Source organism: Neodiprion virginianus, chromosome 4 (genome assembly GCF_021901495.1).
Source record: "Neodiprion virginianus isolate iyNeoVirg1 chromosome 4, iyNeoVirg1.1, whole genome shotgun sequence".
Lineage (NCBI taxonomy): Eukaryota > Metazoa > Arthropoda > Insecta > Hymenoptera > Diprionidae > Neodiprion > Neodiprion virginianus.
In genome coordinates this window covers 10,674,874-10,697,770 of record NC_060880.1, presented here as the reverse complement: position 1 = coordinate 10,697,770, position 22,897 = coordinate 10,674,874, and the positions used below count along the sequence as shown (strand labels likewise).

Sequence of the window (22,897 nt, the reverse complement as noted above, 5' to 3'; positions counted from 1 at the left end):
ATATAAACTTTTTTTCTTTTTAGTATCTAATCTTTATGATCCAACAGGTTCTCGCAGCGCTAAAGTGACTCACCATTTAGCCTCTTGGGCTCCCCTACTATTACCTCGGGGTTCCGATAACCAACAAAATAGAACCGAGGTCCTATTCCATTATTCCATGCACACAGTATTCGGGCGAAAATAGCCTGCTTTGAGCACTCTAATTTGTTCAAAGTAAACGTACCGACTCATCTCGACACTCAGTGAAGAGCATCGCGATGGGATATGAGTTCGGCTACCCCAGAGGGCAAAGCCCACCGGTAGGACGTCCCACAATGATGCCAGTTAGACATCGCGAGCGGTAAACCGACAGCTTGGGACACGGATTCAACTACGAGCTTTTTAATCGCAACAACTCCAATATATGCTATTGGAGCTGGAATTACCGCGGCTGCTGGTACTAGATTTGCCCTCCAATGGATCCTCGTTAGAGGATTCAAAGCGTACTCATTCCGCTTACGGGGCTTCGGACGAGTCCCGAATCGTTATTTTTCGTTACCGTCTCCCCGTGCCGGGAGTGGATAATTTGCGCGCTTGCTGCCGTCCTTGGATGTAGTAGCCATTTCTAAGGCTCTCTTTCCGGAATCGAACGCTGATTCCACGTTACCCGTTACAACCATGGTAGGCGCCAAGCCTACTATCGACAGTTGATGAGGCACACATTTGAAAGAAGCGTCGCCGGTACAAGACCGTGCGATCAGCCCAAAGGTATTTGGAGTCTCCAAGGTAAACGGCGGACGGGACGTACCCGCCGCCGTTTGGTTATAATCTAATAAAGCATTTCTCTCATCTCTGGTCGGAACTCTGTTTGCTTGTATAAGCTCTAGAATTACCACGGTTACCCAAGTGAATGTGTGTACGATCTGAGAAACCATAACTGATTCAATGAGCCATTCGCGGTTTCATCTCAATTAGGCTTGTACTAAGACATGCATGGCTTAATCTCTGAGACAAGCATATAACTACTGGCAGAATTGTTCAGGGAGCTTCGATGTGAAATCTCGGCTCGGACGTGCGCACCCATTGCTGGCCGGGTCTCCTAGCCCGGTCGGCCGCGCGTCTACTATGTGTTTCGGGACTGCCCGCAGGAAGCCTCGTTTTCGTTTGCCGCTACTTCGGTACTCGGCTTATAAGCGTTCGAACAAATTTCCCGGACCCGTCGCGTTGGCGAGATTAAAATGCTCTATTAACTTGGAACCCGCCGATGACCAAATGAGATCAAAATTTGCTCAACATGTTGTGCTCGTTTTGTGCTGTTTTGTTCCGCAAAAAAAAAGTTTTGTACTATTAGTATTCTCAAAATATGCAAGAAATTAGGAGCGGGTTCCAACTTAATGTTAAGTTAGAACCCGCAAGGTTGGAAGACACTCAACATTATGTACTTGTTTTGTGCTATTTTGTGCCACCCAAATAACGTTTTGTACCCTCGTCATTACCGAGATATATGCCTCCGACGAGGTATGCAAACGGCCCAACGAGTTCGGGTGGTACGGAACTTGAAGCATTCGTTTTGTGCTATCTTGTGCCACCCAAATGACGTTTTGTACCCTCGTCATTAACGAGATATATGCCTCCGACGAGGTATGCAAACGGCCCAACGAGTTCGGGTGGTACGGAACTTGAGGCATTTGTTTTGTGCTACTTTGTGCCTCCCAAATAACGTTTTGTACCTTCGTCATTACCGAGATATATGCCTCCGACGAGGTATGCAAACGGCCCAACGAGTTCGGGTGGTACGGAACTTGAGGCATTCGTTTTGTTCTACTTTGTGCCACCCAAATAACGCTTTGTATCCTCGTCATTAGCGAGACATATGATGTAATTACTTCACGCCAATGCATAAACGGAGCCCGCAGACCTGTATGAATTGTTTCATTTTTCTTCGGGTATGTGTCGCAAAGATCAAGCTTTGTGCTAAAAAAGGCGGAAAAAGACGAAAAGAGGCGAGATGTCAACCCCCAGAATCGAACTGTCACAACTCAGAAAGACCTCGTTTCTTCAAAACTGCCATAAATATATCCACCATCAAATGAAACCGACCAATGAATACCGCAGATTGATCATGACAATGTCTGTTGATGGTAACAGTATAATGATGAATGTTGCCAACCATATTTTGTTCACTCGATAAATCTGAGTTTAGGCCTCTACACCGACGGCAAGGTAATGGTTATCGTAGAGGTTTTTTTTTGTTTTTACTTAATTTTTTTTATGTATTTTTTCAATTTGTTTTTCATCATTTTTTTATTATTATTTTATCTGATCATTTTTTATTATTGTTTTTTTTCTAATCTGTTTTTCAATCTTTTTTCTTATTTATTTTAATTATAATGTTTTTTTTTAAGTTCCGAATTTTCCCAAAATTATATTCATTTTTTTTTTACGGTATCGTAATTTTTTTAAGATATTTTTTTTTCTTGCAACAAAAATGTACTTCCAGTTTGTGTCCTTTAGAAAATATTTTTTTAGTATTCTATATGTAATATAATGTGGAAGATGATACGTACTTTACCTGATCAATTCAGTCGGTACATGTATATGTATGTATAATGTTGAATACGAGGTCGAATACTGATAATATTAATATAGTTGAAATAATAATAATATTAAAATACAGTGAATCTGTTACCTTTTATGGTGCTGAGTTTTTTGCAGTTCGATTTCTCTCGAACTCTTACATCTATTACTTTATGCTCACCATCGGGTCTGTGTGCATTTTTTATGTTATTGTTTGTACGTTGTCGCATTTATTTCGGTACGTTGTATTGTGCATAACATATCTATTGACTGATAAAGATTGTTCAAGGCCTCGTGTGGTGTGAAGATTTTACGTGTCTTGGATGTGTCCTCACACTCGTATTCATCAGATTTTTAGTTCAATCACTTTAGGCATTCCTTCAGTGTTGAATTTAAATCTCCATTTTTTTTTCACTGTCTCGTTTCGCTTCCGATATAACAGCTCAGTGTAGATTTTAGCTCCTCATATGGTGTAGACGATTGCATGACAAAGGACGTCTGCATTTTGATTACAAGAAGATTTTTTAGACTCCAGGTCGTTGTATCTTTCCCAAGTACCGTCATGACGTCTGCAAACGGCGATGTAATGCCCGACAGCCCCGAGAGGCATAGAAGCCTCATCTTCGTTTTGATGGCCTGGTAGAAACTGTATTACACCTCTCAAAAAGAATCACGTGCTTTGAAGTTCTATGTGATGCGGTATGCTAGACAATTGCAGCACGCCTTCTACAAGTAGATGTTTTTTCTTTGGATCGGACGTTAAAATCTCTACAAACAAATGTTTGCCGTTAATGACAGTTTTACTTGTTCGGAAACCATCACAGACTGACCTATTTTCGGTGCCCCTCAAACCACAGCTGGTACATCTATCAGCGATCTGTTCCGATATTAATCTCTGAAGTTCATCGATGGATCCATCCTTGGCAGAGACTGTGATGATAGGTCTTTCGTACACTCTAACCGCATGGGGACATTCTGTGTCAGAGCACTGGTTATTTCCTTGGCGCTAGAATGACCTTTCATTACATGTGACAACAATTTTGACACTGGCATATCGCACTTCATTTGCATCAGTCCACTTGGTAGCCTAACGGAACGACAAAGCGGGAATAGTATTTCCGCTCGAAGCTTGTACGTAGTAGCAGATATACCTTTTTGTACGATATCAGCGGCAAGTTTTCCAATGGCATAGTTCGTTGCGCTATCGACGTATTTTTTGTACGGATCACTGTCACAATACGCGGTACAAAAGATCTGTGTGGATGAATCGAATGAACATGTATTTGATAACAGAGTTTTCTTCCCGCCCCGCATAACTGGCTGCAGAGTACGGTCGTGGCCAATTTTCAAAATTCCAATTGGAACAACGGGTTTAACTTGAGAGAGATCGACGTGAAGCCATTCAGAATTCGGCTCGAGATACGATTTACGCTTTCGCTTTGTCTTTTCTTCGCCTAAATTGCGCCAGTTTTCAATTTCGGACATCTCTAATCTACGATCAACTAACGGGTCTAGCTCGTTTCGAATAAGTTTTGACGCTACAACCGTACCGTTTACGAGAGGAGAGATTTCAACCGATTTATCACACGGAGGAAAATCGTCTGTATTATCGAACTCATCATTGGACTTAAGCGTTGAAGTTGCATCTATTTCGATGTCGGAATTTGTATATTCCTCATTGCTAATAGAATCTTCTTCAACATCTGTGCCATATCGTGGTGCGTCGTCCTCTTCCTGCACGAAATTTGCTGCAGCAAGTTTCATGGAGCCTTCGATTGATTTGATATGATGAAGCATGAAATCATCAACGCGTAAGGGCAGAGTCATATGTTGGAAAACTCTGTTTTTGATATCGTTGAAATTCGATTCTACCGAAGCGCTGGAGGCCGTTGGGTTTCCGTAACCATAATAGGGTACCATAATGGCAGTAAATACGGGAATCAAATGTGCTACTTGCAAAATATCGTCAACAAGTTTGGGTAATGCTTGTTGGTTCCCCCTTGTCCCAGTGTCACTTTTACTCTTAACATTTCTGATGATTTCCTGTACCCGAGCGGTGAATAGATTCCCCGGGCACATTTCAATGTCCGAGATATCACAGATTTGAGTTTCTTCTTCTGTAAAATTCTCATTATCTGCCGAATTAATCCCACCTATCCTTTTAAGAAGGGCATTCTTGCTAACTTCGCAAGGTGTGGGCAGACCTGTGTTTTCGTCATCTCCCTCGGTAGCATTGCAAGCAACAGTAATAATATCTGACAATATTCTAAAAAGGTCATTAACGTCTTCCGATTGTATAACTTGACCCAAACTTCTTAAGTAAAATTGTCGGGTTTGTCGGAGCTGCCCACGCAAACTTGACCACATTGTCATCATTTTAACAACGTGAGCTACATCATTTCTAAGAAAACACGCTGGTAGATTAGGAGCCATACAATCCTCGCGACGAAGGATTTTAGCACATTCGTGTAAATAAGCATTCAGCGATGGAAATGTTGTGAACGCTTGAATACAAGCTGACATCAAAGCTTTAGACATGTCGACTACGATCTCACGAGGTGTCGGAACCCCGTCACGTTGCCACATAGACAACCAGTGCCGGATAGATTCTGTATCATGTCGCTCTGAGAGCATGGAACACACGGGGTAAATTTTGCGCGATGTGGCGTCTCGCACGACGGCACTGTATAAAAAAATATTTCCGGACTTTGTGCCATCAGGTCTTACAAGCCTCTTAACCACTCCACCAGTCGCATCGATCATTAGCCTATGAATTGGAGTGGTTTTACAATAATTGCGGTATACATGCAATTGCGCTGTACTGTGGTACCGTACGTAAAATTTATCATACGCGACATCTCGGATAACTCCCTGATATGGTGCAATGTACATTGCTTTGGCTATCGCTATTATCGGATCAGCATGCAAGCGCGATTTCTTCAAAGCTTGACATTTAGCGACTCTGAGTATGTTGGTCGAAGGTAAGTGACTTGGTACCGGGTCTCCAAATGTCATAAGATCATTCGCGAGTTGCTTTTGCAATGCACTCGCTGTCACATTCTCGCACGTCATTTTCTTCACCGCTGTCTTCCTTGCGGCACCAGCTAATTTCCTTTTTAAGTTCGCGGGATGGACTCTTGTGAATACTCCTTTATAAGTACATTTCATGAGGACTTTGTCGTTTGAGTTGGGCTTGTGATCCAAGTATGCTACGAATTTCGCTTTGCAAAAAGTACAAGTACCATTTATCGACAAGTATTTACTTTTCGAGGATTTATTTGCCTTGCCCCCTTTGAAGCTAATCTTGCACGGCAATTTCAATTGTTTCCAAAGTCGGTTGGTTACAATATGCGTCCACTTCCGACGTTTTAAGACACTGTATTTTCGGAAACCATTCCTGCGATTGTCTCTATAAGTGACTACTTCGGGAGCAATACCTTTCCACGCCTTTGACGAAAATTTGATGGTGAATTTTCTTTCTTGGTAATCTTTAGATGTTGTTTGCGGGTCGTGTTGCTCCTTTAAACTTTCACTGTAAGGTGCATCTGACGATGAGCTAGTATCTCTTGAAGTACTTATCGTAGTGTTAGGCATATTCGTGCTCGCATCAGTAGTATTCGCTGTATTATTCAACGATACATCTTCTTCTTCTTCTTCTTCTATCACCGTTGTAGGCAACTTATTGAGCTTAAAATATTCTCGCAAGCCGTATCGGTTCTCCTTCACGATGGTATAGCAGTAAACAGGAGAAACGTTTTTTGTTTTCATTCCTTCGCTCAATCGCTTCCATACTTCAGAACTCTTTCCTGCTACACTACCGTTGCCTAAATATACCGCATCGATTTCGTTAGCGAGTAAAGAACGAAACTCGTCATCGGGAAATGTGCGCGGCCTCGGCATAGTTTCACCATAGATAAGGTAGTTCACAATACTTAGTGCGAATATGCCTAGAAATCTATGGAATTTCTGCAGACTTGATCGTACGAAAAAGGTTTCGTTTTGTTTATCCGAATACGAATATACCACAGAACAATACGCGGGACTTAGATATGGCAATGTAGGTAAAGGATGGTATATCGTAACAATGAAGGTAGGGAAGGTGGTAAATATGTACGGTATATGCAGAAAGTAAAGGAAACCTGTACCATGTATGGAATTGTCATCAGCTGAGGGAGTGACGAGGTAGGGAAGGAAAATCTGGATAGATGAGCTGCAAAAAGAACGAAATCCGGTTATGAGTCTGGAAATGGAAGTGAAGAAGATAATCGAGGGTGATTTCAATAAAGAGCCGTGCGCATATAGATTTTGGTTCGAAATGAAAGGGAGAAAAGTTTAAAAATCCGATTTCATTCTAGAAAGCATAAGGTAGAACGTAAGGAAGAAAAGATGATATATATATATAACCGAAATAAAAAATACGCCTCGTATAAAAACAAACTTTGTATTCAATATATATTTCAATGTATTATAATTACTGATAGTAAAAATACGCCAGCGCATACTACAGAAACCAAAACTTTTGTAAGTATAATAAGAATAAAGCTAGTATAGCAATCAAAACTTTTGTGAGTTTAATAAGAATAAATATTTGTATTGTTTTCACTTATGTATGTATATGATTATATAGTTATACATATACATATACGCGTAGATCCGTCTTGTGAAACTGTAATCTGTTTTTTCTGAGAACCCTGTGGGCTATCAAACCCGAAAGCATTGCACAAAAAGATCGCTGCGTATTGGACACAGAGATACTCGTGACAGCAAATATCATTCGCCGAATACCTCTACTGCACGGGCTACGACACCTTACGAAGAGAAACGTGCGGACGAACTGACTCACACGTATGCGCAGTGGGGCGCCTCCGCCAAGCAGCTAGATACGAACTAATAATACTCGAGTACAACCGTAGCGCCACGCGTGGTCAGCAAAGGCGATAAAGTCGAGAGAGAGAGAGAGAGAGAGAGGATCAGCTGTTACAATGTATGTACGTGTTACGTCGCCTTTTAAGCGAATGTTCGAAGTAAATACAGTAGCAATTGCTTTCATATATTTGATATGGTTACCTACAACATTTTTTTGAAGTATAAGCTTGAATAATTATATCGCTTCGAATATACGCTAGCCCTAATAATAAGGTTTGAAGATACGAATAATATTCTTTGGAGAATAATAGAGTTCTTTTCTCTGAAAAAACTGCTACAGTTTCTGAAATTTTATAGCTTTTCGAGTGGTTACAGGAATGTTCTGGAGGCCATGTGTTAGAAAACACGGAGAAAAAGGCATACCCCTACGGTCGAACGCCTAGCCCAGCAGCCTCTATCTACAAAATAATATAAACACCTTCGACTTCGAAATATTCAAAGCGCCAAGAAATACTATCTATCCTAAAAATATGTACAGGAAATGATTAAAAACATACTTTTTCGAATTAAATGATTATTGAACTACCCAAATAAGGGAGGGATTATGACATATAAATAATGCATATTACTAACAATTGAGAATTTGCCAATTTCCGAACGACAATAGACATAAATCATTCATTTAAACAACATTTCGATGAATAAAACGATCATTTAACAAGAATATTTAATTCAAAGATACATTTTATTCAATTTCAGTAACTTATATGTGGGACATTCCACGTCAACTTTGCACTCCATGTACCTCACCCCTTCGATTTTGATCATTTTTTAGTATGACGTTGTTACCGACCAAAAACGGTCTTAGAATTATTTTCAGATTTTTCCAACCACCAGTGAAATTGAAAAAAAATCGAAAAACCTATTTCGAAAATGCCATTTTCAAAAATCTGAGAAAATTCACACCAATTCTACGACTTGAAACATGATTTTTGAGCACCACACGATAATGGGATCTCTATATTTACTATTTTTTCGCACTTTTTTAGTTTTTTCATGTCGGAATTGGAATTTGTATTTTTGTGATCGGTTATAATTTTTATTCTTATATGCATATTTATTTATAATAATTTTCTCAAATATTGAATGAATTGCAAAAAAGTAAAAAAATAAAATTAAAATGAAAAAAAACGTCTACGATATTTATGAGTTATGAGTCAATGAATATGTTATGCACAATACAACGTACCGAAATAAATGCGACAACGTACAAACAATAACATGAAAAATGCACACAGACCCGATGGTGAGCATAAAGTAATAGAAGTAAGAGTTCGAGAGAAATCGAACTGCAAAAAACTCAACACCATAAAAGGTAACAGATTCACTGTATTTTAATATTATTATTATTTCAACTATATTAATATTATCAGTATTCGACCTCGTATTCAACATTATACATACATATACATGTACCGACTGAATTGATCAGGTAAAGTACGTATCATCTTCCACATTATATTACATATAGAATACTAAAAAAATATTTTCTAAAGGACACAAACTGGAAGTACATTTTTGTTGCAAGAAAAAAAAATATCTTAAAAAAATTACGATACCGTAAAAAAAAAATGAATATAATTTTGGGAAAATTCGGAACTTAAAAAAAAACATTATAATTAAAATAAATAAGAAAAAAGATTAAAAAACAGATTAGAAAAAAAACAATAATAAAAAATGATCAGAGAAAATAATAATAAAAAAATGATGAAAAACAAATTGAAAAAATACATAAAAAAAATGAAAAAAAATTTTAAATTGCAAAAAAAAACAAAAAAAAAACAAAAAAAAATTAAGTAAAAACAAAAAAAAACCTCTACGATAACCATTACCTTGCCGTCGGTGTAGAGGCCTAAACTCAGATTTATCGAGTGAACAAAATATGGTTGGCAACATTCATCATTATACTGTTACCATCAACAGACATTGTCATGATCAATCTGCGGTATTCATTGGTCGGTTTCATTTGATGGTGGATATATTTATGGCAGTTTTGAAGAAACGAGGTCTTTCTGAGTTGTGACAGTTCGATTCTGGGGGTTGACATCTCGCCTCTTTTCGTCTTTTTCCGCCTTTTTTAGCACAAAGCTTGATCTTTGCGACACATACCCGAAGAAAAATGAAACAATTCATACAGGTCTGCGGGCTCCGTTTATGCATTGGCGTGAAGTAATTACATCATATGTCTCGCTAATGACGAGGATACAAAGCGTTATTTGGGTGGCACAAAGTAGAACAAAACGAATGCCTCAAGTTCCGTACCACCCGAACTCGTTGGGCCGTTTGCATACCTCGTCGGAGGCATATATCTCGGTAATGACGAAGGTACAAAACGTTATTTGGGAGGCACAAAGTAGCACAAAACAAATGCCTCAAGTTCCGTACCACCCGAACTCGTTGGGCCGTTTGCATACCTCGTCGGAGGCATATATCTCGTTAATGACGAGGGTACAAAACGTCATTTGGGTGGCACAAGATAGCACAAAACGAATGCTTCAAGTTCCGTACCACCCGAACTCGTTGGGCCGTTTGCATACCTCGTCGGAGGCATATATCTCGGTAATGACGAGGGTACAAAACGTTATTTGGGTGGCACAAAATAGCACAAAACAAGTACATAATGTTGAGTGTCTTCCAACCTTGCGGGTTCTAACTTAACATTAAGTTGGAACCCGCTCCTAATTTCTTGCATATTTTGAGAATACTAATAGTACAAAACTTTTTTTTTGCGGTACAAAACAGCACAAAACGAGCACAATATGTTGAGCAAATTTTGATCTCATTTGGTCATCGGCGGGTTCCAAGTTAAAAGAGCAAGATTAAAAGCGTATGGGATACGTGAATATATCTCTGGTCTTTGAGCATACGCTTGCAAAGAAGCGAGTTGATGCGTGCGTTGAAACGTTTCGCTTCCGGGTTTCACGGAGAACCGAACTTCTTGCTACCACGTCAAGGGCCATGCGTTCTGAGACGCCGACCCGCGGTCATGCAGTGACGATAATAAATGAGCATGTGTTGATTGGTTTCGTTGGTACGAGGCACGGAATGGCGGGCGAACGCTCTCTCTTGGTCTACACTGACGTACGGATTGTGCTCGCGGACGTACCGGTACGGCGTAGCAGGCGGGCGTCGGCAGGCCGGACCGACCGACTCACTTCGCTCACTAGTCGGAGCCTGGCCGCAAGGACGTCGGCGCCGATACGGTGGTAGCATGGTCAGCTTACGGGGCGAAACCTCTGCGGGGTATTCAAAAAATTTTTAACTCCGGGAATTCGTTCGCTGTGAGTCGAATTTTGCGAAGGCTCATTTGACAAAGCCCCGTCGGGCGTCCGGTCCAGATCGACTTCCGGACGGCGTGCATTGCCTTTCGCTCGACTCGGACCGAAAATTGCACAGGTCCTGTGGCACCGCATCGAGCCGAAGCTCGGGCGTACGTCGGTCCATCGTCGGCATGTTCACATCGGCTCGACTCCGAGACACCACGAATTGCCTTCCGGTCGACCCGGACAAAGTCCCTTCAGTCGCGCCTTGCCGCTATCGGTTCGCGGGTCCAGCGTCGACCATCATGGGATGCGGCGCATTGCCTTTTCGTCTCCTGGGACAAAAAAAATTCCCAAGTTCCTCGGGGATCGAGGACGACGACCAACGGTTGACGTATTATCGATGAAATCAGGGCCACGTTTTGTCCCGGCTGAATGTCGGCCTACCATCCCCGATTTCGGCAGCGTACCAAGGGTCCACCGGTTCATCCGGTCGCTTGTTGGCCTTGTGTTCGCTGTCCAGCGATTTGAACTGCGTATATCTCAAGTGGCAACGGGTAGGGGAAAAAAAAATTCTTTCCAAGTCCCCGGGTTGTGTAGATACGGGATTTCTGGGACACAACATGGCGGCGTACCGGCAATTTAGCCACGATGCTCACTTTACGACAGTCGGTATGTTACCAACGCGATGGTAAGCCTCAACCACAATATTGTTACCGGCTGTTAACATAAACGGCGCCACCAGTATCTTTGCCCGATTTTACCGACACGCAGTTGGAGAATAAATTATTTGCTCGGTTAGATGAGCATCCATTTTGACTTTTGCTTAGTTGGATGAGCAGCCATTCTGATTATTGCTCAAACAGATGAGCACCAATTCTGATTGTTGCTCAGTTGAATAAGCACCCATTTCGATATTTTCGTCGTCGTATGAGCAGAAATTTGAAATTTTTTTTTTTTTTGTTGAAGTTTGAAGGGACTTGTCAAAGCTGCGGTCCGGGTGGAGCGAAGGGCGACGCGCGGCGTCCCGGAGTCGATCCGGGCCGACGGAACTTGTGAAAATTCCGGTCCAAGTCCACCGAAAGGCGATGCGCGGCAACCCGGAGTCGATCCGGGCCGGGAGCCTGTCGAAACATCGTCAAATGAGCCTCGGTTAATTTCGACAAAGTTCCCAGAGTTCAAAATTTTTCGATAGCCCGCGGAGGTTTCGCCCCGTGAGCCGACCGTGCTACCACCGTATCGGCGCCGACGTCCTAGCGGCCAAGCTCCAAATAGTAAGAGGAGCGAGTCGGTCGGGCCGGTCTTCCGTCGTCCGCCTGCTACGCCGTACCGGCACGTGCTCGAGCACGATACGTACGTCAGCGTAGACCAGGAGCGGGCGTTCGCGGACCGTTCCGTGCCTCGTACCAAAGAAACTACGCGACTCGCGTTGTTTCATCTATCGTCACTGCATTAACGCGGGTCGGTGTCTCAGACCGAATGGCCCTTGACGCGGTACCAAGAAGTTCGGCTCTCCGTGAAACACGGAAGGCGGAACGCTCCAACGCACGCCTCAACTCGCTTCTTTCCGAGCGTACACTCAAAGACCAGAGATGTTATAACAACGTATCCCAGACGCTTTCAATGTAGCCCACGGGTACGGGAGATCGTTCGAACGCTTATAAGCCAAGTGTCGAGGTGGCGGCACACGGAACCGGGGCTGCCTGCGGGCAGTCCCGAAACACACAGTAGACGCGCGGCCGACCAGGCTAAAAGACCCCGTCGGCGATGGGTGGCGCACGTCCGATCCGAGATTTTGTATCGAAGCTCACTGGTTGATCCTGCCAGTAGTCATATGCTTGTCTCAAAGATTGAGCCATGAATGTCTCAGTGCGAGCCAAATTAAGGTGAAACCGCGAATGGCTCATTATATCAGTTATGGTTTCTTAGATCGTACACACATTCACTTGGATAACTGTGGTAATTCTACAGCTCATACATGCGAACAGAGTTTCGACCAGAGATGGAAGGAATGCTCCGATTAGATCGGAACCAATCGGCGGCGGGTAGGTCCCGTCCGCCGTTTACCTTGGTGACTCTGAATAACTTTAGGCTGATCGCACGGTCTCGTACCGGCGACGCTTCTTTCAAATGTCTGCCTCATCAACTGTCGATGGTAGGCTCTGCGCCTACCATAGTTGTAACGGGTAACGGGAAATTAGGGTTCGGTTCCGGAGAGGGAGCCTAAGAAGCGGCTACTACATCCAAGGAAGGCAGCAGGCGCGCAGATGACCCACTCCGGGCACGGGGAGGTAGTGACGAAAAATAACGATACGGGACTCATCCGAGGCCCCGTAATCGGAATGAGTCAACTTTGAATCCTTTAACAAGGATCCATTGGAGGGCAAGTCTGGTGCCAGCAGTCGCGGTTATTCCAGCTCCAATAGCGTATATTGAAGTTGTTGCGGTTAAAAAGCTCGTAGTCGAATCTGTGTTCCACGCTGTCGGTTCACCGCTCGCGGTGTCTAACTGGCGTAATTGTGGGACGTCCTACCGGTGGGCTTAGCCCTTCGGGGCGGCGCAACTAATATACCATCGCGGTGCTCTTTACTGAGTGTCGAGGTGGGCCGGTACGTTCACTTTGAACAAATCAGAGTGCTCAAAGAAGCCTATTTTTGCCTGAATACTGTGTGCATGGATTAATAAAATAGGACATCGGTTCTATTTTGTTGGTTTTCGATACCACGAGGTGATGATTGATAGGGACAGGTGGGGGCATTCGTGTTGCGACGTTAGAGGTGAAATTCTTGGATCGTCGCAAGACGGACAAAAGCAAAAGCATTTGCCAATAATGTTTTCTTCAATCAAGAACGAAAGTTGGAGTTCCGAAGGCGATCAGATACCGCCCTCGTTCCAACCATTAACGATGCCAGCCAGCGATGAGCCGAAGTTCCCCCGATGACTCGGCGGGCAGCTTCCGGGAGACCAAAGCTTTTGGGTTCCGGGGGAAGTATGGTTGCAAAGCTGAAACTTGAAGGAATTAACGGAAGGGCACCACTAGGAGTGGAGCATGCGGCTTAATTCGACTCAACAAGGGAAACCTCACCAGGCCCGGACACCGGAAGGATTGACAGATTGAGAGCTCTTTCTTGATTCGGTGAGTGGTGGTGTATGGCCGTTCTTAGTTGGTGGAGCGATTTGTCTGGTTAATTCCGATAACGAACGAGACTCTGGCCTGCTAAATAGGCGTACCTTCCGGTATCTCGAAGGCCCCCGGCCTCGGTCGGGCGGTCTTCACTACCGGAGTACTAATGAATCTTCTCAGAGGAACAGCCGACTTCTAGCAGCACGAGATTGAGCAATAACAGGTATATGATGCCCTTAGATGTTCTGGGCCGCACGCGCGCTACACTAAAGGAATGAGCGTGTCTTCCATGGCCGAAAGGCCCGGGTAATCCGCTGAACCTCCTCCGTGCTAGAGATTGTGGCTTGCAATGATTCCTCATGAACGAGGAATTCCCAGTAAGCGCGAGTCATAAGCTCGCGTTAATGACATCCCCGCGCTTTGTACACACCGCCCGTCGCTACTACCAAATAAATGATCTAGTGAGGTCTTCGGACTGGTACGCAGCAATGTCTCGGCATTGCCGATATTGCCGGAAAGATGACCAAACTTGATCATTCAGAGGAAGTAAAAGTCTTAACAAAGTTTCCGTAGGTAAACCTGCGGAAGGATCATTAACGTTTCGTACTGCCGAAGCAGCGACTCATAAGCGCGCGGGGCTGTCTCGCCGCGAGAGCGGCATGTACGCCCACGTGTCGCGAACAAAATTCCACAGAACTTTGAACGACGTAACGGTCGGGCCGGTTGCCGCGGCGCGTAACACAATCGTCATGACAACAAACGCGGTGCTGACGCCGGATCCGATGGGTCCGGCGTTCGCCGCTGGTCTCAGCGCTTCTCCGCGGGCATCCTATCTGCGCCTCAGTGTCCTCGGTGCAACGCCGTTACACCCCGGACGCAGGCCGCGAACGCGGTAGGCTTCGAAGACAATTTTCGCCCATACAAGGAAGCTCGCGGCAGCGTCAAGGGCAGCGATGCCCGGGACTCGCTGACGCGGCCCACTGCCGTCCGCCGTCAATTGTTTGCATAGCGAGCCGATCGGGTTCGGGCCGGTTCATTTCGGTAGACGACCCGTGAACTCGAGTCGACGTCGGCTCTTGAACTATCGGACAAACGAAATTTGACGCGCGGCGCGCGTTGCTTCCCACTTGCAACCGCGCAAGGGCTGACGCATGCGGCGCCGCGCTTACGACCACAGAAATCCCGTAACAACCGTAATTTTAGCATTTCTAATGCTAAATTCGCATATAAGATCACCCTGAACGGTGGATCACTTGGCTCGTGGGTTGTTGAAGAACGCAGCTAATTGCACGTCAACTTGTGAACTGCAGGACACATGAACATCGACATTTCGAACGCACATTGCGGTCCACGTATACAATTCCCGGACCACGCCTGGCTGAGTGTCGTCTAACAACGACAGACTGCTCTGTCGGCAACGGAGCCGCCAAAACCCCCTGGGGGAACAGCGCACCGTGTCTCTGCAAGCGAATGACTGGGCGTTCGCAGCCCTTATCGCGCGCCGGTCGCGCGGCAGCGGGTCGCGTCGCCTCAAACGAACACGTATGTCACGGTCACGAAGCGTCGTTGCAGATCGCGGGGTCGAGCTGTCGCTGTCGTTCGTCACGTTCCGGTGTTAGCGAAAGTCGAGAGAACGAACGAATCCGGCACGGCGACGCACAGACCGCGCGTTCGGTTTGCCGCTCATGTGAAGAAGTTCCGTCCACGTTTCGCCGCGGGGGGCTCCCAAGTCTCCCGTACGGCGGGCGTACACGGTCGTTTTCGTCGCTGGAACGTATGAAGAATACGTTGTGTCCTCGTCCGTGTCAACGGTGCTGTCCTTGAACGAACGACCGTCGCCGACGACGGATTCGCAATCTTACGACGACCTCTGAGCAGGCGAGATTACCCGCTGAATTCGAGCATATGACTAAGCGGAGGAAAAGAAACTGACTCGGATTTCCTTAGTAGCGGCGAGCGAACAGGAAACAGCCCAGCACTGAAACCCGCGGTTCTGCCGCCGGGAAACGTAGTGTTTGGGAGGATCCACTTATCCCGGGGCGTCGGCCCGCATCCAGGTCCATCTTGAATTGGGCCACTCACCCGCAAAGGGTGCCAGGCCCGTAGTGACCGGGACGCGCTACGGGAGGATCTCTCCTCAGACTCGGGTTGCTTGAGATTGCAGCTCTAAGTGGGTGGTAGACTACATCCAAGGCTAAATATGACCACGAGACCGATAGCGAACACGTACCACGGGGAAAAGTTAAAAAGAACTTTGGAGACAGAGTTCAAGTGTACGTAAAACTGTTCATGGGTAAACCTGAGAAACTCGAAAGATCGAACGGGGAGATTCATCGTCAGCGACGCAGGCTTCGTCGCGGCTCGTGATGTCGGGACCTCGCGTCCACGGCACTCGGTCGCGGTGCAATGACCGGAGGCGCCGGCGTGCACTTCTCCCCCTGTAGGACGTCGCGACCCGTCGGGTGTCGGTCTAAAGCCCGGTCGGCTGCCTGTCTCGGCGTTCTCGTCGGGGCAGACCCCCGGTTGCCCGTCCGGCTGCTCGGCGGTACCCGCAAGGTATAGAGCCGCATTGAACTGCGTCGGGCCCGCCGCAAGCGCGGTCAGCGATTCCCGGTGGTCGGACCTAGCGCCGTCCCCGGGCCTGGCCAGCTGTCGGCTGGCGGTGTCCTCTGGCTAGCTCGTTTGAATTATCAAATACCGGTCGGCGACGCTATTGCTTTGGGTACTTTCAGGACCCGTCTTGAAACACAGACCAAGGAGTCTGACATGTGCTCGAGTCATTGAGACGAGCAAACCTAAAGGCGAAATAAAAGTGAAGGTCAGCCCAGCGCTGACCGAGGGAGGATGGGCCGCGTCACGATGCGGCCCCGCACTTCCGGGGCGTCTTGTTCTTACTGCGAGAAGAGGCGCACCCAGAGCGTACACGTTGGGACCCGAAAGATGGTGAACTATGCCTGGTCAGGACGAAGTCAGGGAAAACCCTGATGGAGGTCCGTAGCGATTCTGACCTGCAAATCGATCGTCGGAACTTGGTATAGGGGCGAAAGACTAATCGAACCATCTAGTAGCTGGTTCCCTTTGAAGTTTCCCTCAGGATAGCCGGCACTCGCGTACAAAACGTACACGAGTCTCATCCGGTAAAGCGAATGATCAGAGGCCTTAGGGCTGAAACGACCTCAACCTATTCTTAAACTTCAAATGGGTGAGATCTCTGGCTTGCTTGAACTATGAAGCCACGAGATCTCGGATCAGAGTGCCAAGTTGGCCACTTTCGGTAAGTGGAACTGGCGCTGTGGGATGAACCAAACGCCGAGTTAAGACGCTAGAGTCGACGCTTATGGGATACCATGAAAGGCGTTGGTTGCTCAAGACAGCAGGACGATGGCCATGGAAGTCGGAATCCGCTAAGGAGTGTGTAACAACTCACCTGCCGAAGCAACCAGCGCTGAAAATGGATAGCGCTGAAGCGTCGCGCATATGGTCGGCCGTCAGCGGCATACGAGGCAGCCTAGGCCGTAATGAAGCCCTAACGAGTAGGAGGGTCGCGGCGGTGTGCGCAGAAGGGTCTGGGCGTGAGCCTGCTTGGAGCCGCTGTCGGTGCACATCTTGGTGGTAGTAGCAAATACTCCAGCGAGGCCCTGGATGACTGACGTGGAGAAGGGTTTCGTGTGAACAGCCGTTGCACACTAGTCAGTCGATCCTAAGCCCTGAGAGAAATCTCATGACGATGTTGGTGTATTTCTATGCCTGACACGCACGTTGTGACGCCGGTGATTGTGCGAACGTTGGGCCTCGCTCGGCGTTCCCCCCGGCAAGGGCGCGCGCACTTTGAAATGCGACACACCCGTCGGGCGAAAGGGAATCCGGTTTCTATTCAGGAACCCGGCAGCGGAACCGTTTACAAGTCGGGCCCTCGCAAGAGAGTTCGTCGGGGTAACCCAAAAAGACCTGGAGACGCCGTCGGGAGATCCGGAAAGAGTTTTCTCTTCTTCATAAGCGTTCGAGTTCCCTGGAATCCTCTAGCAGGGAGATAGGGTTTGGAACGCGAAGAGCACCGCATATGCGGCGGTGTCCGGATCTTCCCCTTGGACCTCGAAAATCCAGTGGAGGGCCACGTGGAGGTCTCGCGCCGGTTCGTACCCATATCCGCAGCAGGTCTCCAAGGTGATGAGCCCCTAGTTGATAGACTAATGTAGGTAAGGGAAGTCGGCAAATTGGATCCGTAACTTCGGAATACGGCTTGGCTCTGCGTATTGGGGCGTGTCGGGCTTGGTCGGGAAGCGGGTTTGGCTGACGTGCCGGGCCTGGGCGAGGTGATGGTAAAAACCGGATCCGAGCTCGGTTCCGTGCCTTGGCCTTTCGCAGATCTTCCTTGCTGCGAGGCTTCGGCGGCGGTTCGCCGTTGCCATCGTTTTCCTTGGCCGCTATTCAACGTTCAGCTCAGAACTGGCACGGACTGGGGGAATCCGACTGTCTTATTAAAACAAAGCATTGCGGTGGCCCTAGCGGGTGTTGACGCAATGTGATTTCAGCCTAGTGCTGTGAATGTCAACGTGAAGAAATCGAAGCAGGCGCGGGTGAACGGCGGGAGTAACTCCGACTCTCTCAAGGACTCCTTGGTGAACGCCTTCAGCCTCGGAGCCCAAGTGCCAACCGTACACCTCCTTGTGGTGAGGGTCGGGTAAGGTCATTAGAAGTGCAGGCGGCCGAGTACGGTGGCTATCTCAGGGTCTTGGGGGCTGCCAACCCCCTTGACCCTTAACAGTTGGCGTGAAACCTAAAAACAAGCCTCGGATGGAATCAGAATCCGGCGAGTCCACAGACTCAGCCGACCCAACAAATCTGAACCTTTTGTGCACTTCAAAAGATAAAGGTCATCGAAACGTCAGCGACATCGACGGAGCATGCAGATTTCCGGGACGCAACAAAACCTTCAAAACCACCAGAGGAAGAGGCGTCCACGAATGCAGAGCACACCTGGACTAGTATGATACCAAGAAACTGGAAATGGAGAATTCCAAGATTAGATGGACGGATGAAGAGAAGCTGCTGATGGCACGGCGCGAAGCGAAGATACTGTTCGAAAGTGACACTAAAGTCACGAACATCAATCAACGGATACAGGAAATATTCGGCGCGGGAAGGACGATTGAAAGCATAAAGAGGCACAGGAGGCGTTTCAGTCACAAACGAAAAGTGCAAAAATTCCTGACCGAGCTGACAGAGAAGGCCTGGGCGGAAGCTGAAGAGAACAGCGAGTCAGACGATGTGTCTGTACCTGATCCTTTTTCAGGAAAGCTGGGGAACACCTTACTGGACGAATCAGCGCGCTGTTTAAAGGACATGAGACCACTTAACTATGAGAACTATCAAACACAATGGCTTCAGGAGATCTGCTGTGCCATACCTCATGTAACAAAGGAGAGTACTCTCATAAATACTGCTCTTCATATTCGTGAAATCTTACCCCCGCCGAAAAATCATTATCAACCAAACGCTTGGAGAAAGGGTGACCGTGTTGTAAATAGGAGGCAAGCCAGGAGAGCCGAATATGCGAAGGTACAAGATCTGTGGCGGAAGAATCCATCTAGATGTGTTAAGACCATCCTGAGCGACCAAGTTGGCGACGAGCCTTTCATCGACAGGGATATTATGGAACCCTACTGGCGTGCAGTCTTGAACAAAAATAGTGGCCTCGCCCCAACAGTTACGGCCCCTACACGAACTGAAGATAGCCTATGGAAACCAATATCGCCGAAAGAAATTAAAACCGCATATCCACCTACAAGAACAGCGGTAGGACTGGATGGTATCAGCACAAGAGCTCTGAAAGCAATTCCGGTGGAGATATTAGTGCGTCTCTTCAACATCTTTATGTGGTGTGGTAAATTACTCGAACACCTATACCTGTCAAAGACGGTACTTATTTCCAAAAAAAAGGACGCTCAAGAACCCGGAGAATTTAGGCCAATTACTATCTCGTCGGTTATTGAAAGAACTTCCCACAAAATCCTGGCAAACAGACTGAAAATAATACAACTCGATGAAAGGCAGAGGGTTTTTCTGGACACGGACGGATGCAGTGATAATATATTCCTAATGGACATGGTACTACGTTTCCACAGAGCGAAACATTGAAAGCTCTTTCTTGCATCGTTAGATATAGCTAAGGCATTTGATTCCGTCTCCTTTGAAGCTCTTGTCGCTATCATGAAAACCAAAGGCCTACCAGAGGCTATGATAAACTACATCGAGGAGGCTTACGAAAATAGCAGCACCTTACTAGTACACCCAGGTAACAATTTAATCTTTTGACATGAATGTGACGTCTTTATTGTGATGATCCTGATACGTTCAACTGTAAACGTAATCTTTACGTAATAAAAGTAGAACTAACATATCGGAAACGTAAACTCCATATAACGACAATCTATCACAGCCACACCAGCGTGTTACGTAAAGTATATGCTATGGTGTATATGCGATAATACTTTCCATAGAAATGATGTAAGACATACGGACCGTTTGTACATAACGTATATGGAACAGTGTAACATTTACTTTACATATTTGAGGAATCAAGTGTGACGTAACTAACATAACGTACGCAAGCTGTAACCGCAATCTGCCGCATCTACGTTACAGCGTATCTTTGATTGTACCATCCCTTGAAAGAGACAGCACGGATACATAACTTATGTGCGCATAAGCGCAACGTATACCGAGATCTACGGCTCCTATGTTTCTGCGTATCTGCTACTGCGCCATCTCTGAAAGTGGAAACATAACCTCGAACACATAACCTGCAAGTTCTTACAAGTGAAGCATAATATTATGCAGACGCGTCGTGTGTTTTATTTGTGACTTCAATACCAATTACTAATAAATATAATATCAGGTAATTCGTTACTATAAATATAATATCAGGTAATTAGTTTATATTTTTCTTATTCAAGCCGAGTCATCGGTTTAATCGACTCTGTTTAGTGAGTGAATTTGTATAAAAACCACGAAAAAAATTAAGGAATCGAAAATCTGGATATCATGCTAATGCGGTTGATGAGCATTTCAATGCATTCGATCATTTTCACATGATATTATTGGAAGATGCCCAAAATTGGAAAGGAGATTACTATTCTGTCTACAAGGCAGCAAAGACGATTAATTTTAAAAGAAGCTAAGAAATTGAAAAAAGTGCTAAAAAAAGTAAGCTCAAAAACTAATAGTGAAAAATGTGAGCATAATTTGAACGACAATAGCTCAGAAAATACAGATCCTAATGTTGAAGCATCAGAGGCAGGGTATTCAGAATATAATTTTCTCGAGACAGAACAAAGCAGTCCAGCTAGAGACGAAAACTTCAATGGTGAGCCTGATACTAGCGGTAGCAGTAGTTATTTCACAAAGAATACTGAAGATTGTGAACAGCATAGAAACAAAAATAATTCTGATATCTATACGGAAATTCAGAATTGGGCTATTGAATCATCAATAAGTCAAAACCATCTGAGCAATTTGTTGAAAATTTTAAAGAAATATGGACATGATTTGCCATCTGACGCAAGGACTTTTATGCAAACACCAAAAAATATAAAAACTACCAGTATGTCACCGGGTAACTATTATCATTTTGGTTTGGCCAATGCTTTAACTAAATCTGTTTTAAAGTATTATGCGCCTAAAGATTTTCCATCAGTAATCAAATTCAATATTAATGTGGATGGTCTACCTTTAACGAAAAGCTCTGGAAGCCAGTTTTGGCCAATTTTAACGGCTATTGAAGCACCTTTTCATACTCAGCCTTGCGTCGTTGGCATATACCATGGCAATGAGAAACCTCTGGATTGTAACGACTTCTTGAAATATTTTGTCGAGGATGCTTTGAAGGTTTGTGAGTCGGGTATACAAATAGAAGGCCACAAAATATCATGTGAACTGAACGTCTTCATATGCGATGCACCTGCGAAAGCCTACATCACTGGTACCAAAGGACATAACGCATACTTTGGATGTAGCAAATGTATGCAAGAGGGTAAATTTAAGGCAAATCGTGTGACGTATCCTGAAGTTGATGCTACTTTGAGAACAGATGAATCATTCAGATTGAAAGTCAACGAAGAATATCACAAGAAGCGATCCATTCTCGAAGACTTGAAGATAGGAATGGTGAGCCAGTTCCCACTGGATTATATGCATCTCTTATGCCTTGGTATCATGAAAAAGTTGCTTCAATTCTGGGTAAAAGGAAGAAAAAATGTGCGGATGACCAGTGCACAATTGAAGGCGGCCTCCGATTACTTGATGTCGTTAGCCGCAACATTATCTAAAGAATTTGCAAGAAAGCCGAGACCGTTAGAGCAAGTCGATCGATATAAGGCAACAGAGCTAAGACAACTCTTACTCTATACTGGACCGATAATATTTAAAGAACATTTAGATAAAGATAAATATTATCACTTTCTTAGCCTCAATGTCGCTGTACGAATTTTATCCAGCGAAAAATATTCTACGACACTGATAGACTACGCACGGAGCTTATTGATATATTTTGTATCAAATTATTCACGGTTGTACGGTGCAGAACATATTTCTCACAATGTTCACAACTTAATCCATATTTGTGACGATGTACAATTACTCGGCCCTCTCGAAAAGTTCAGTGCTTTTAAATATGAAAATTTTATGCAAAAAATTAAGAAAAAAGTTAAAACATCGAACAAACCCTTACAACAATTTATCAACAGGGTCCACGAAGAAAATGAACTGAAAATAAATCCTGCACAAAGAGAGTATCCGATTATAAAATTTGCCAGCACCGGAGAAGACAGTGAGGGTAGACGATTTATAAAGTCAGTAGAGTATGAAAACTTCTTCTTGGGTACAAAAAAAAGTGATAACTGTGTTCTTTTACGCAATGAAAACATTATAGCCGTCAACCGTATTTTCCTCAGAAAGAACAAAATATTTTTGTACGGAAAAAAATGTCGGGATTCGAAATTATTCTTCGATAAGCCCTGCGACTCTTCGGAAG

At 45.2% G+C, this 22,897-nt stretch overlaps 1 pseudogene; it reads left to right on the top strand.

The window, feature by feature from the left end:
- The first annotated feature begins 15,099 nt into the window (after positions 1-15,099).
- LOC124304264 (uncharacterized) lies at positions 15,100-15,254 on the top strand (annotated as a pseudogene).
- The last annotated feature ends 7,643 nt before the right edge of the window (positions 15,255-22,897 follow it).